At 38.7% G+C, this 14,880-nt stretch overlaps 1 protein-coding gene across 7 annotated transcripts in view; it reads right to left on the bottom strand.

The window, feature by feature from the left end:
• The window catches only part of LRRC49 (leucine rich repeat containing 49), a 160,322-nt gene that overhangs the window by 95,401 nt on the left and 50,041 nt on the right, over positions 1-14,880 (bottom strand). The window lies entirely within an intron of this gene.

Raw genomic sequence — 14,880 nt, 5'->3', positions numbered from 1 at the left:
CCAGGGTCACACTTATGAACATAAAAGCCCTTCAGAAACTTCCTGCCAGAGTTATCAGGGAAGGACTGCTCTTTATACCAAAACTGCAAAGCGGAAAGACCGTGATTCTGGACCTGCTGGCTTGTCTACAAGATGCAGGGTTCATTTGTTTTACATTTCTATCATTCAGTTCTTCATGTGTTCTGTCACTAGATTATATATACACTCGTAAAAACAGAAGCCATAAATGTGCCTTCTGTCACTCCGCACAAATGCCTTATGTAGTGTTTTACATATAGAACTGCATAATCAATGTTCAACAACCAACTGTGAAACAATTTTAAATTCTTAGATAAAAGAAATGAAGCAGATATTTTAATGAAATTGTAAAGGAGGAGAACCAGTTTTTAGCTACCATCGTCTCGATATCTCTAAGATAGTCCTAGATCCTGAACCCATGAAGTTATGAAAAATGGGCATCATTCTCATAATCCCTCAAGTGAGGGATTAATTTGGAGAATTAAAAGGTGATTCTCCTTAACTGCAAAAAAGCAAGTCTCAAAGACAAGATCAAAGGAACTAGCAAAAAATATCATTAACTTTACTTATATATTTCCTCAGGGCTTTCTAGGAGATACCTAACCTGAAAACCATGGTCCTTAACATGAAGTCTGCAAGGGACATTGTCAATTTCTTTTTAAACCATAAGAAGGAAGTTTTACCAGAAAAAACTCTCAGAGATCAGTTGACAGTTTTGAATTATAAGTCACTATGATACTTTTTTATGTGCCCAGGACAAACCAACCTAACTGACTGACTTCCCTTCAAGGCAAGAATTCAGAAGTATCCTCCTTATTTAGAGGGAATCCCAACTCCCAGCTCCCTTCTCCCTTATTTTGCTATAAATAAGATTTCTTAAAGGGTTAAATAGCGTCCTTCTTCAACCAAAGCTTGATTAGAAATCCAGACTTTCAAGATCAAGCAATAATTTTCCTTCCTAACCAAGTTACATTTCAGCCCTTCATAAAAGTCATCTTTAATACTAAAAACTAATACGGAGAAAGCAACGAATTCAATCTATTTGGTAATAAATTCTCTCTCTCTCTCTCTCTCTCTCTCTCTCTCACACACACACACACACACACACATTTTCTAAAAGTAGACTCCAAAAAGTGCATATCATAATAATCGTGGATTCTCTTTCAGGCCACCCAATCTCCAGGATGGGGGTGTTCTTTTCAGCTCCACCACTACTAGAGGGGTTGCTCTCAATTTTCTAATTCCTCTGCCAGTGGCAGAGTGAGTCAAACCACCAACTCAGGACAGGTGTATTAGGAAGCCTTATTGTAGATGTATATCTAAACCACATTCCACTAACTTGTACTCCATTTGTCTGACTCCTACATCTTTCAATTGATTCAAAACTTAGAGCAAAAGAGAAAGAGTATGATTACCAATCACGTCCTCAAACAATGAAAGTCAGCAGCTTCCATAGAAATACACATTCCTTATAAATTGATTCTTAATTTAATGTGGCTTTTAAATCACCTGTATTTTTCCATCACAAATAGCGAAAATGTTTTTCTTTTGAAAATGACACTGATCTTGCAATCTCAGACATGGAATCAAGAATGACTAAATGTAGACATAATTATTGTGTGTACACATGAAAAAGTATCCTAATAATTTAATCATACATCTGTAGTATTTCCTTTTCACTCTGACCCATGATAAAATCTATGCTCAACTGTGTCTTTCACCAGCCAGAGTTTTCTGGTTTAATTAGTTCCTTCCTCAGTCTTTTCAGTAAAGATTAGAATCAGCTAAACCATAGTTTTTGAAACTATTTCTACAGGAAGATAAAGTAATAAAGAGAGAGCATGAAGTTTTCTGATCAAATAACATGACACTAGAGAGCAGTTTAAAGAAGTTAAAGAAATCTATTTTTTTGCCCATTTCTAAACTGTTCATTTTCAATATCAGGAAATAAGTCCTTTCCGAGAAACTGTACATCTGTCAACTCAGGATTAGATTATATAATTGGTTCCCAGCTACAGGGACATATTATTGTTAATTTAAAGGGAATTCATATCCTTTAGGTACCAGACAGACTACAAAGATGATGCATAGCATGATAATTTGAAAAACTGATAGAAAGAACTTGCAATTTGGCAATGACAGTATGAGACTCACTCTCTCAATGTAAACAACTATGAAACTGGACAAAACATATGAAGCAAACACTGAACATCAGACAGGAAGGGCTATGATCCTTGGAGAAGAGAAAAACAAGAAAGCCACATTTATGTTGGCTTTCTGCCTGGAGGCACTTTCCAGATCATAGCACAGGGATGTGGAGTCAAAAGAGAACAGAGGTTTCACCGTATGAATGAAACAGAGGTCAGAGTTTGGGTCTGTTGAGGCTGCTGGAATTTGCAGGGAGAAGCAGGAGCTATGTAGAAGAGAAACTCTAGAAATCTGCATAGGGGTCTTTTAAGTATTTGGCTGAATATTAGGATGCACCACCACAGGGTGAGGCTCCAGGAAGCCCAGCAAAATATAACTCTTGAGGGGCTGTGAGATGAAAAGAGTACCTATAAGGCCATGTGGAGTTGGGACACACTGGGGTTTCAACCAGACACAGTGAAAAGACCTCACTGAACACTCAGGTTATACAGCGGAGGCCCCAGAAAGGCTATGCTGTGGGTGTAGGACTACTCTACAAGGAGAAACAATGTGAAGATACTCATGTTTCTGTAAGGCCAGGGTTTTCTGAGAAAAGAATGTTGGCACCTGGGTTCAAGGGTGATTATGTAGATAGATAACTCTGGAATGATAAAGAAATCTATCTCCCAGAGCTATGTGTTCACATTTCAAAAAATAAAATTTGGAGTCCTTTGTTTACATTCCAAAGGGTAATTGACAAAGGAGCTTTCTCTTTCTTTCTCTCTCTCCTTCTCTCTCTAGAGAAGAGGTATGGCTGTGAAAGCAGCTCCTATACAAGCCCCAAGATTAGTAATAATGTATTTCTGTATTTCACTTTCACATATCAATATATTTCACGTATATTTCTATGTATTTCTATAGATTCCATATATATATTTCACATATATATTTCTATCTATATTTAGTATATATATTTCTATATATTTCATATTTATATGAAAATCAGGTGGGTATTTCTGCTCAAATAGAACGCTATCTTATTTTTGTACCAGATGATTTGGGAACTTCCTCAAACAAAGTCTCAGTTTTTCTCCAAGAAGCAACTTTGAATCAACTCAAATTTTTAAAAAGTATCTCACTGGAATCTTAAATCACCTAAGACAGGCTTTGGGCTGGGATATCTTGTGACAGATGTTACTAATCATCCTATTCTTGTAAAAAATAATCTCAAATTGGCTTTCTTCTCTTATTTACTTTTTAGCCATCTACATCCCAGGGGACAGCCATGATGAAATAGTTGTGAACTGAGTCCTCATACTGAATGGGGCTGTTAAGAATTATCTATGAATACTGGAAAACATCAGCTTCAGATTTGGGTTCTATTTATTCATTAAATAAAACAATAATGATTATATGCCTACAATATGGGAAATATGACCAGTACAAAGATAAGTGAAATGTGGCCTAAGAGGACACATATAAAAACAGTTATTCCAGTATTCAAGAGATGTTGTAGAGGTATCAGAAAAAGGAAACAATTCTCCTTGTTTGGGATGTGGATTGGATAATAAAAGATTAACAGAAGTTCCTCCAGGTAGAAGTAGGCATTTGGGGTTCTGGCATAATTAATTTTGCACTTTTTTTTTTTTTTCCTAAAGTGAACTGATCAATGTGTTCCGACCTTTCCATATCTGTTCATTTACTTTTGTTTTAAATGTTGATGTTCACTAAATTTGGGATTTTTATTAGGAAACTACTTCAAACCCCTTTTGGAAGTATTTCTATAAGACAAGTACAAGGAATAACACTAGAGGAAGTGACTTACATACCTTAAATTTATTTCTAAATGCATTTTGGATTTAATCTACTTATACCTTAAGTTTTTTCTGAATATACTGTATATTTCCCCACATTTGTAGAATAAAAAGGAAATCGTAAAACACATATTGGTCTCATTTGTCATACTTGTTTATTTCTGAACTTAGAAATAACCACCCAAAATAATACTTAATCATAAGTAATTTTAACACTCAAAATGACTGGGGTGCCTGGGTGGCTCAGTTAACCGTTTGCCTTTGGCTCGGGTCATGATCCCAGGGTCCTGGGATTAAGTCCCACATTGGGCTCCCTGCTCTGCAGGAAGTCTGCTTCTCCCTCTCCCACTCCCCCTGCTTGTGTTCCCTCTCTCACTATCTATCTCTGTCAAATAAAAATTAAAAATAAAAATAAATAAGACTCAAAATGACCTTTAGTAATATGCACCAAAAATTTTCCTGCAACTTCCAGAACTATCACATTAACAACAACAACAAAACCCAAAAGGCCTTTGATACATCAATCCTTTTAAAAATATTAATTCACTTCCCCAAATAGCTAGCAGCCTCCCAACTGTGTATGTGTGAGCCCAGGCTGAGATGAGGTGTGCAAACAGTCTGCTCACAGGGCCTTAGTTTAATGGGAGTTCAAGAAGTCTTCCTCTGAGAATAACTCTCACACATATACACACAAATATTACCTCCACACTAACAAAAATCAAACTTTCTGATGACCGTAAGCATGTGGAAAACTCCCAGTGAAGTTCTTTCATAATGTTATAAGTAAAATCCATGACAGCATGTATTTTTGTACCTGAGAATTGATGCTGTAAGTGATTATGGATGCTGATACAAATAAAATAATAACCTAAGGCTGTACTAATAATAAAAAGGAACTGCTATTCACTTGATTTTTTTCCGCCTTTGCCTCCTTCAAAGGTAATTCAAAAGAATAATTACCACAAACATATAAAGGGTCCCCAGTTTCTCTACTGCCTTGTACCTTGCCCCCTTTTCTTTCTTTTTTACTATCCACCACCCCTGTCCGATGAGCTCAGGCTCTTCAATAAAACACAAGGCTTGCAAAACTAGTCCTCAGAAAACATACCCTGTTATGGAGTCCTCAAGCAAGAGGCATGAGAAAAAGGACAACCCCCAAGCACTAGCAGAGAGTGAACTGGAAAACTGCTACCTGTGGTAAAACGGCAAGATCCCATAGTCATCTTGCCAGTCGGACACAGCCTCTGATCCTGCTTAGGTTGGAGAGGCACCTGGTGTTCGGGCGCTGCTGACAACACACCGGAATGAAGCCTTTGATTTCTATTCATGTCACTTCAGTAATTTTCCCTTGGCAGTAAAATCTACATGCAATGTAGCAGGTGACCAGATATAAAGCAGGGGCACCCAGGTGGCTCAGCTGGAAGAGTGTGTGACTCTTGATCCTGGGATTGTGAGTTCAAGCCCCATGTTGGGTGTAGAGATTAGTTAAACAAGTAAAAACGTTACAAGAAAAAAGAAGACAGCAACAAAGAAGATACAAAGCAAATTTCTCTGTTCACTTAAAAATACTGCTTATAGCAAAAAAATGATAGAATTTATAACTGTACAAAATACTATGAAGGTATATAAGGCCTACATAAAAAAGATTGGTTTCTAATCCTCCCTTACCTATAGAACACTGATGGGATAATCTTACAATGTCAATGTGTGAATGGCAGTAATGTTAGTTCCCCTAAGTGAAAAAAAAATCTCCAATATGTTCAATAATACTACCAGTGACAAGACTACATGGTATCATGACGTTAATCTTCCACCTGTAAGGCACTAATCTGTCTACCATGAGAACAATCAATACTTAGAACTGACATAAAGAAAAAGTCACTTTGACTATAGCAAAAAAATTAAAAAATAGAGAAAACCAACTAACTATAATCCTTCGCTTAGGGTAGAAAAATTCAAACAGACTTTATATTAGAATGCACAGTATTACAAACAACATGGTCATCTAACAAACTAAATGTCCTAAAAACAATGAAGAAAATGCTGTAGATCCATCTTAAACATTTTTTATATTCTATGGTATTTTAGAATAATTTCTACTTCGGATATCTAAATGGAAAAGTCACCTATAATAAGGCAATATTGAAATAAGGTATACATGGGAGATTATATAAAATTTTAGTAAAAGTTCCATGCTCTAAATAAATTTAGATCCAATAATTATGTCAACTCAAAACATTATAAAACAAATTTATCTTACAACAAGTCTGTTTTTTTTTTTTAAGATTTTATTTATTTATTTGACAGACAGAGATCACAAGTAGGCAGAGGCAGGCAGAGAGAGAGGAGGAAGCAGGCTCCCTGCTGAGCGGAGAGCCCGATGCAGGGCTCGATCCCAGGACCCTGAGATCATGACCTGAGCCGAAGGCAGAGGCTTTAACCCACTGAGCCACCCAGGCGCCCCAACAAGTCTGTTTTTTGAAGTGATGGAACCAGTCTGTCATTAATTGTGGACTTTTGTTCACCCATTTTTTTCCTCCGAAAGGACTGAAAAGCTGCAGCAAGGCTTAAGGATCAGACGCTAAGGGACTATGCCTTGGCACACCCTAGGGATTTCGCTCACTGCAGAGAAGTAAAATAGCAATGAAAGGAAAAGAAAAGAAAACGGAAGAAAAGGGAGGAGAAGGAAGGGAAAGGGAGGGGAGGGGAGGGGAGGGAAGAAAAGCTGAAAGAGAAAGGGAAGGGAAAGGGAAAGGGAAAGGAAAGGAAAGGAAAGGAAAGGAAAGGAAAGGAAAGGAAAGGAAAGGAAAGGAAAGGAAAGGAAAGGAACGGAACGGAAAGGAAAGGAAAGGAGTCTCTATTTTTAGAACTTTTTTGTAGGTCCTCTTTAGATAATGCCTTCACATTTAGAAAAATGCAATTAAATGTTTGTGTGAAGGTGAATCACATGTCAGCCTCAGGCAAACACCCCGAAGAGGAATGAAATAGGAAATCTCCTTCGCACGTATGCAGTCATTTCTTAAATTTAAAACTTTTCCCAGTAGGCTGTCAGAAAAGGTCTGTCGATAATTGGTTTCCATGCTATTCTGTTGATTTCTGTTTTATTCAGTTAGTAAGAAGACTGGTCTATCGTTGGTTACCTGCTAATTTGAGCCAGAAAGGGGAAAAAATGTGAAGCAATTTTAACAGTTTGCTGGATACTAGAACTAAGAAAAATTAATTTCCTTCAAGCCAAAATGACATAAGCAACACCTCTAATCCTGGAAGGCACAAGGAGAGTCAAGCCTCAGCTATGGGAACACTTTATGTAACAACCTGAGCTCCTAACAACTCCCAATATATTCTGAAGGTCAGTGAAATAATTTCCTCCTTAAAATATCAACTGGCACTAAAAGAGACAACTGCAGGGTAGTCTGAGTTTCTCTCACTTGGTTTCTTCCTGGATATAGAATTCATACGCTATGCCTAGCCAAGTTGAAATAGAGCTTGGAAAAAAATGCAAAGAGAATGATTTCCTAATAAAGGTAAAATTATGAACCATTTTTCACAAATTTTGAAAATCGCCTGGAGGATACCCTTGTTCTAGAGAATCATAATGAAGGAGAAGTCACACCCAAAAGCTTGTAGTCTGGTGACCTTTAGTGATACAATTACTAAAAGAGATCATTAGAGAACTTGTAACAGTATTCTCGCTCCCCAAAAGAAAATGGAATCCTAGCTTAAAATTTTCAGTGACATCATAAAGAGAAAGCAGAGTCCAAATAGCATCATCTTTTTTTTTTAAGATTTTATTTATTTATTTGACAGACAGAGATCACAAGTAGGCAGAGAGGCAGGCAGAGAGAGAGGAGGAAGCAGGCTCCCCGCTGAGCAGAGAGCCCAATGCAGGGCTCGATCCCAGGACCCTGGGATGATGACCTGAGCTGAAAGGCAGAGGCTTTAACCCACTGAGCCACCCAGGCGCCCCCCAAATAGCATCATCTTAATAAGAGAAAGAAGGAGGTACAAGAGGCACACACAAGCAGTTTTTTATTATTCAGTTTTTGTAGTTCAGTTTTATTATTGTTTTCAAATACCCTACAGATACTGCAACTCCTTCTTGCCCATACCCTTGGGCCAATGACAGGTGTCATTGACCCATGACCCTACCCTGATACAATCCATCTACCAAGAAGGTTCTACAGATTTTCCTCTAATCTAGAAATTCTGGGCAAGATCTTTACCGACAAATCAACAGATTGACGTAGAAGCCAGAAACACCCGTGAAGAGAACTTTGATCACATAAGCTTTTAAACCTCACCTGTCCAGGCATTAATCATAATCCAAATGACTTGGTAATGGCATGAAAGAGGACCCACCAAAACAAGTTCTGAGGGGCGCCTGGGTGGCTCAGTGGATTAAGCCTCTGCCTTTGGCTCAGGTCATGATCTCAGGGTCCTGGGATGGAGCCCCCCATCGGGCTCTCTGCTCAGCAGGAAACTTGCTTCCCCCTCTCTCTCTGCCTGCCTTTCTACCTACTATGATCTCCTCTCTCTGTCAAATAAATAAATAAAATCTTAAAAAAAAAAAAAGTTCTGAAACCACAGAGAAAAATATTTCTACTTGAAAGATTAAACTAATTCTTCTGGAAAATTTTTTGATAAAATAATAATATTATTGGGGCCCCTGGGTGGCTCAGTGGGTTAAGCCTCTGCCTTCGGCTCAGGTCATGATCCCAGGGTCCTGGGATCAAGTCCCGCATCGGGCTCTCTGCTCGGCAGGGAGCCTGCTTCCTCCTCTCTCTCTGCTTGCTTCTCTGCCTACTTGTGATCTCTCTCTGTCAAATAAATAAATAAAACCTTTAAAAAATAATAATATTATTATTATTTACATAGTAGATGCTGGAGAGATTACAGTGAGTGCTTTAAATATGTGCCTGCCTTTGTCAAGTTTACAGTCTAGCAGGGAGAACAATTTCAAAAGAAAGTTAGGGGCACCTGGGTGGCACAGTTAGTTGAGTGTCAGACTCTTGGTTACAGCTCAGGTCGTGATCTCTGGGTCATGATACGGAGCCCCGGGTTGGGCTCCGAGCTTAGCTTGGAGTCTGCCTGAGAGTTCTCTCCCTCTCCCTCTGCCCCTCCCACTCGTGCCCTCTTTCTCTCTCTTTCTAAAGTAAATAAATTTTTAAAAATAAGTAAATAAAAAGAAAGCTTAATAAACTATGGAACTATAATAATTGTAGAAGTACAGAAAACTATGAGGAAATTGTGTAGCAAGACCCCATAGTATTGTTCAAACTTTGTAAACCTAATCCATACTGAGAAATACATCTACACTGTAACCCAGTCCCCATGTACCTATAGTAAAATAATGTATAACACAAACTCATGCATAGACATACCCATAGTCATTAAAACTGGAACATTTTCTTGAAATAATATTTGTCCTGAAAATGCGAGACAAACTGATATTTTCTATCCCATTTTTATTTTCCCAGCCTTAACCACAAGATTGATTTTAGGATCCCTGTAATGGATTTTGACCCAAAGACTGAAAAACACAGACCAATGGTATTTTTAAGTCCGCTACATCATTTGCTAAGATGCAAATTCCTAAGCCCACCTAAAACTACTGACTTAGAATCCATGGAAGATGGGCCCAGATGGACATTTTAGCAGGCTGTCCGGATAATTCTTAGGCATATTACAGTTTGAGAACCCTTGGTATCATTTAATCTCCAATCTAAGGAAGATCAGGAATTATTCAGGCAACAAGCAGGTAGAGAAGTGTTATTGCCAGAAGCCACGGTAGATACAAATAGATACGTGTGGGAGAGGGGCAGCATGCTCCATTTAAGGACGCTCAGTGGAACAGGAGTCTAGAGCACTATGGGAAGGCAATGAGGATGGAGAGTCAGGCATGGCTCCTTCTTCAAGTTCCCTCTTCTGATATGTTCGAAACTACCTCAAGAATATGAAAAGGAAGGACATTTTGACAAATGCTACAGCAAGGATGAACTTTGAGGACATCATGCAAGTGAAATGAGCCAGACAAAAACAGTCAAATATGGTATGATTTCACTTATATTAGGTATCTAGGGCAATCTCATTCGCAGAAACAGAAAACAGAATGGGGGCTGCCAGGGCTGGGAGAGGGGAGAAAGGAGAAGTGTTGTTTAAATGGATAGAGTTTCAGTTTTACAAGATGAAGTCCTGGAGATTGGCTACACAACAATATGAGTGTATACACCGCACTGTATACTTAACCATGATTAAGAAGGGACATTTATATGTATTTTATCACAGTCTTAAAAAAGGATACACACGACCAAGAGTCCTGATCCTATTTGATCCTCACTAAGTATCTGATTCCTTTCCCACTGATGCTGAATTCCCCTCAGTTCTAGAAGCAAAAGCAACCATTCCCTTTTTGGCAATCAAGATATTAGAATTATCAACCCTTCTTCCTTTTTGTTTTTTGTTTGTTTGTTTAAAAAGCTTATAAAAACTTTCTACATTGGAGAATGAAAGGAGAGGGAGACTGGAGAGACGAACTGCTTTCAACTTAGTCTTGTAATGAAGAGCACGACCCTGCAACAGTCTTAGTGGAAGAGAGGAAGCTGAAGGAACACTACAGTTTTGGACTAAAGATCATGAACTATCTCCTGAAAGTCACGAATACTGACTTTATCCCTGACAAATATTTTTGTCCATAAAGCTTTTCCGCATGAAGGGAAATTTTGCGTGATGCCTATGTTCACACACATTCTCATTTTGGGGTGCCATGTCTCACTGGTTCCCAAATCCCACACTGAGTTGCACATCAGAACACTCCGAGCAGCCTTAAAAAATTACAGATCCCTGGCTCCACTCCAAATCTGCGAGAGCAGATCACCCAGTAGTGATCCAGTGACTATGTATTTTTAAAGCTTCCAAAGATATTTTTATGTGTAGTCTATTTGGGGAAAATCACTCAAAGAAAAGACAGTTATGAGAAGCTGCCTGAGCACATACACTAACCTCTCTCCACTCTCTCAAAAATCTCTTTGAAATGAATGAACATAAAAGTATGAAAATATCCATAGCAGTACTAGAAAACCAGGAAGAGTTCCATCAGCAGAACAGAACACTAAGGAATTTCTGGAAGATATAAAGCAGATGGAATCAGTAAAACCCCAAATTGCTAAAATCCTGAAATGAACAGGATCATTTACATTGTAAGGGTTGCCAGCAGAACCTTAGAATATTCCCTAGATCAGAGGCAGCAAGTGGTGGCAGCAGATGTGGGTCAGTTGTCCGGTAATTAGTGAAGGCTTTGGTAACAGTTTCCCAGCATCTCACTCTCAGAGTAGCTGCCTTGTGAACTGTCCTAAGGTTGAACATGATGAGAGAGGAAAGGCCGTGTTCTGGGTCAATTCTGGTGGCCAAAATGAAAGAGGAGTCTCCATTTCCAGAAGGCAAGTTTCTTGTGCAGATCATAAAGCAAAGTCCAACTAGGTTGATAGCCTCCCTCCTCCCTACCCTATGTCCTCTGCAGAGATCCTAGGCTCAATTTGCATTTACGGTGGATTTTTTAACCATTGCTGATAAAACAAATCCATCTAGGCTCTCATTTGTAAATATGAACTGCCATCCAAAAACCAAAGAAATAAAGAAAAAAAAGAAAGAAAGAGCATTTTTGTTTGGTTGGTTTTATTTGGAGAACAAATACAGGATTAACTCTAAGGGGAGAGTGTAAATTCTAGAAGTCAAAGAAAACTTTCTCTCATCTGTAAACTAAGAATAAGCCATTAAAAAAAAGATGCAATCAGACTACTTGGAAATTAAGATCATGAGAACAAAGAAAAACAAATCAACCAGACAAAGAGTACCTCAGAAGAAGAGCTGAATAATGGAATGACCATGTCTGAAGAATGAATTAGGTATAACAGATCCCCTTGGCTAACCACGGAATATTACTCTCGGGTGATCATCATAAAATGTACTTTGGCAGGTCCCTCCAGTGTTCTGTGGTCTGGAGGAGGGCCCAGGCGGGGAGGGAGGAAACGAGAGCAAGGACCTCACTGCAGGTTCAGAGGGGGTAGACCGAGTATGTCCCACATTGAGCCTTCTGCCTCAACTCTGCCCAACCTGTGTCTGCCACCAGGAATGTCCAAGGACACTTTGCTCTACTCAGGTCTACTCTTCCCTTAGTGCTAGGTCTAGGTATGATTTCCTTCTGGGAAGGTTTCCTTTGCTTCCCTTCCTCAGGCTGATTTATATTTTCTGATATGCCCACAGATCACCACAACTAAGTTTAACTCACTGCATAATAATGGCCTATCTGTGTCTCTGCCTTCCTCGACTCTGAGGTCTATTCTAACTTCAGAAGCACGGGTTCTATTCAGGCACACAGACATAGACACATGTCATTCATTGTCTTCATCTTGCATGCCTACTGGTGGCACTAAATGCACTGTTCTAAGAGCTGCAGGAGAATGTACAACAGGGTTGCTGTACACATGACATTAAATCTAGGTACCTTTTTTAACCCACGTTGGAATTCTTTGTATTCAGTAGGGTGCCATCGCATTTTGGAACTTTCTGAATTTCGACCAGGTACCTAGTAGTTTATGCAAATGGCCCTCTAAGATTCCAACCATTTGGTCAAAAGCTAGGAAGCCCTACTATAAAACAGTCAATACATAATTGTCTCCCCGAAATGGATATACAATTAATTGGATGTTTTCGTTGGCTGAATATTATCTGTGAGTTTCCCAGAGGGAGTCCTAAATGGTATTTTCAGCTTTACGCTGCTGCTTCTACTCTTCTTGACCTCTGTCACTCCTGCGCCACCAAACTGTAAAACCAGACAGCTCTGTTCCACCAGGACTATAGCAGGACATGGGGATCCAGAAAAGATACTGTAGTTACCACTTCAAATCATCTGATGCCCAGCGTGTTTGTATCTTGAGTAAAGCCAACAGAAATGTCTTCGAGGCTTGTACTCTCCGACATTTTTCCCCCAACAGATCAAATCTAATCTATATACCCTCTCTTGGACCACAAACATGACAGAAAATGTACTGAGCCTCAAAAGCAGATGAACTAGAATTACTAGAGTAAGGTAAAGGGCTAAGCCTATGTAGAAACACAGAGAATGCAATTACTAAGAAAATGAAACTACTAAAATTGTTGACTCACCACTAGCTCAATTTCTTGGGAATCATGCTTTTTAAAGAAAGTTATAAGAGAGGGAGGAGGACAGTGAAGCACATGGCACTGATTAGCTTTAATTGCCCCTACAAAGCAAATATTCCTTAAGGACCATGTGATAATGATAAAAGGGTATATTATATATGTGACAGATACAACTTATCTCTGGTAATTTTTCTCTTTAAGGCACAAAAGATCATTGATTTGGGGTATTTGAAAATCAGAGGTCCAACTTACAAAGTAGTATATTGAACCTATAGGTTTATTACCAAGTAGCATGGCTTTTCACAGCTCAAAGAAAACCTACCATGGCTGAAATAAAACTAAAAATATTTTTTAAAAAAGAAAGTTATCAACATTAATCCCATTAATCATATCTTTACTTTTCTGGGTGGGTAAAAGTCCTTTCCAGGTTGGGAAGAAAATTTCCTATGTATAAGCAATTTAAACCAACTCCACACAGAGCCAGAGTTCATAAGTTCAAGTATCCTGGGGATGTGGGAACATCATAGCCCCGATATCCCAAACTTGTATCTCTCTTTAAATACTCCCCACAATCAAGGCAAGAAGCAAAAGTAATGCATTCTACCATAAGCTGGGGGAATCTAAGTGTTTCTAGCACCTTAAACAGCAAATATTGTGAGGATGAGAAACCATCTTCTCAAAATACTTGCTAATGGTCTTTAGGTAGAACTTCCCTAAAAAAAAATTAAATGTCCCTACCACTGTCATTGAAAATAGATCCTACCTCCCCCAAAAGATGGAAAGACCACTGGAACAGCACTCACCATAAAAGAATATGAAAAGTCTTTCGGGAAACTTCAATATTTTTTTCCACAGAAGAGAAAAGAAAAACAGAGTGAGGGTATTTTCTTTGAAATAATGCTATATGCAAAGTTCACTTTCTGGATTTAATCTCTAGCTTTTAGAGATAGCACAGAGATATGGAGTTAGCACTTAGATCTGCTAGGGGAGGAAAAATATGTAAACAAAAAAATGCACAAAAACAAAACTGGTTCTTTTTCTTTTTAAGGTTTATTTATTTATTTTAAGTAAACTCTATGCCCAGTGTGGGAGACCTGAACTCAGGACCCTGAGATTGAGAGTCACATGCTCTACTGACTGAGCCAGCCAGGTGCCCCTAAACTGGTTCTTAATTTTCAGAAGCACAGACCTTGAGCTCAGGAAGATACGTGTTCTGAACTCTTTTATACTTAAGTTTTTACCTTCTTACAAAAACTGGTGCAAAGTACAGCCTTGAAGTGAAACTAAAGAACAGAGGGGCAGTTACAAAGCATAGTTCAAACTGAGTGGCTGGGGGAAAGAGGAGAAGGAAAGAGTGAGGGAAGGAGTAGAGGTCCTTTTACTTTGAAAAGCCTGACTGCCTGTCTCTGTGCTCTAGTTCTGAAATCTTCCACATTGACACTGAATGAGACAGCATCACATTGTAAAGGACGATATGTTTCAGATCTTTGGAAAACAAAATGTATGCATTTATAGACTCTGATATACTGTTTCTTAGCAGCAATAGTTCCAAGTAGGGATAGCAAGTTAGAAGTTACGGCCCAATTAGCAAGAGGCTCAGTGACAAACATGGTCTGCTGTATCAAAATTGCTTAGGAGCTACACAGATTGTAGATGATAATTTATGGAAGAAATTCTAATTCAACTGACTGTGCAGTAAGTGTCAAGCAAAGGACAGCAAAATATATGTTGACATTTCCACAGACACATTTTGCAAAAGAGC

This window comes from Lutra lutra, chromosome 7 (assembly GCF_902655055.1).
Source record: "Lutra lutra chromosome 7, mLutLut1.2, whole genome shotgun sequence".
NCBI lineage: Eukaryota > Metazoa > Chordata > Mammalia > Carnivora > Mustelidae > Lutra > Lutra lutra.
The sequence above is the reverse complement of the archived record's forward strand: the minus strand, read 5'-3'. Positions and strand labels throughout refer to the sequence as shown.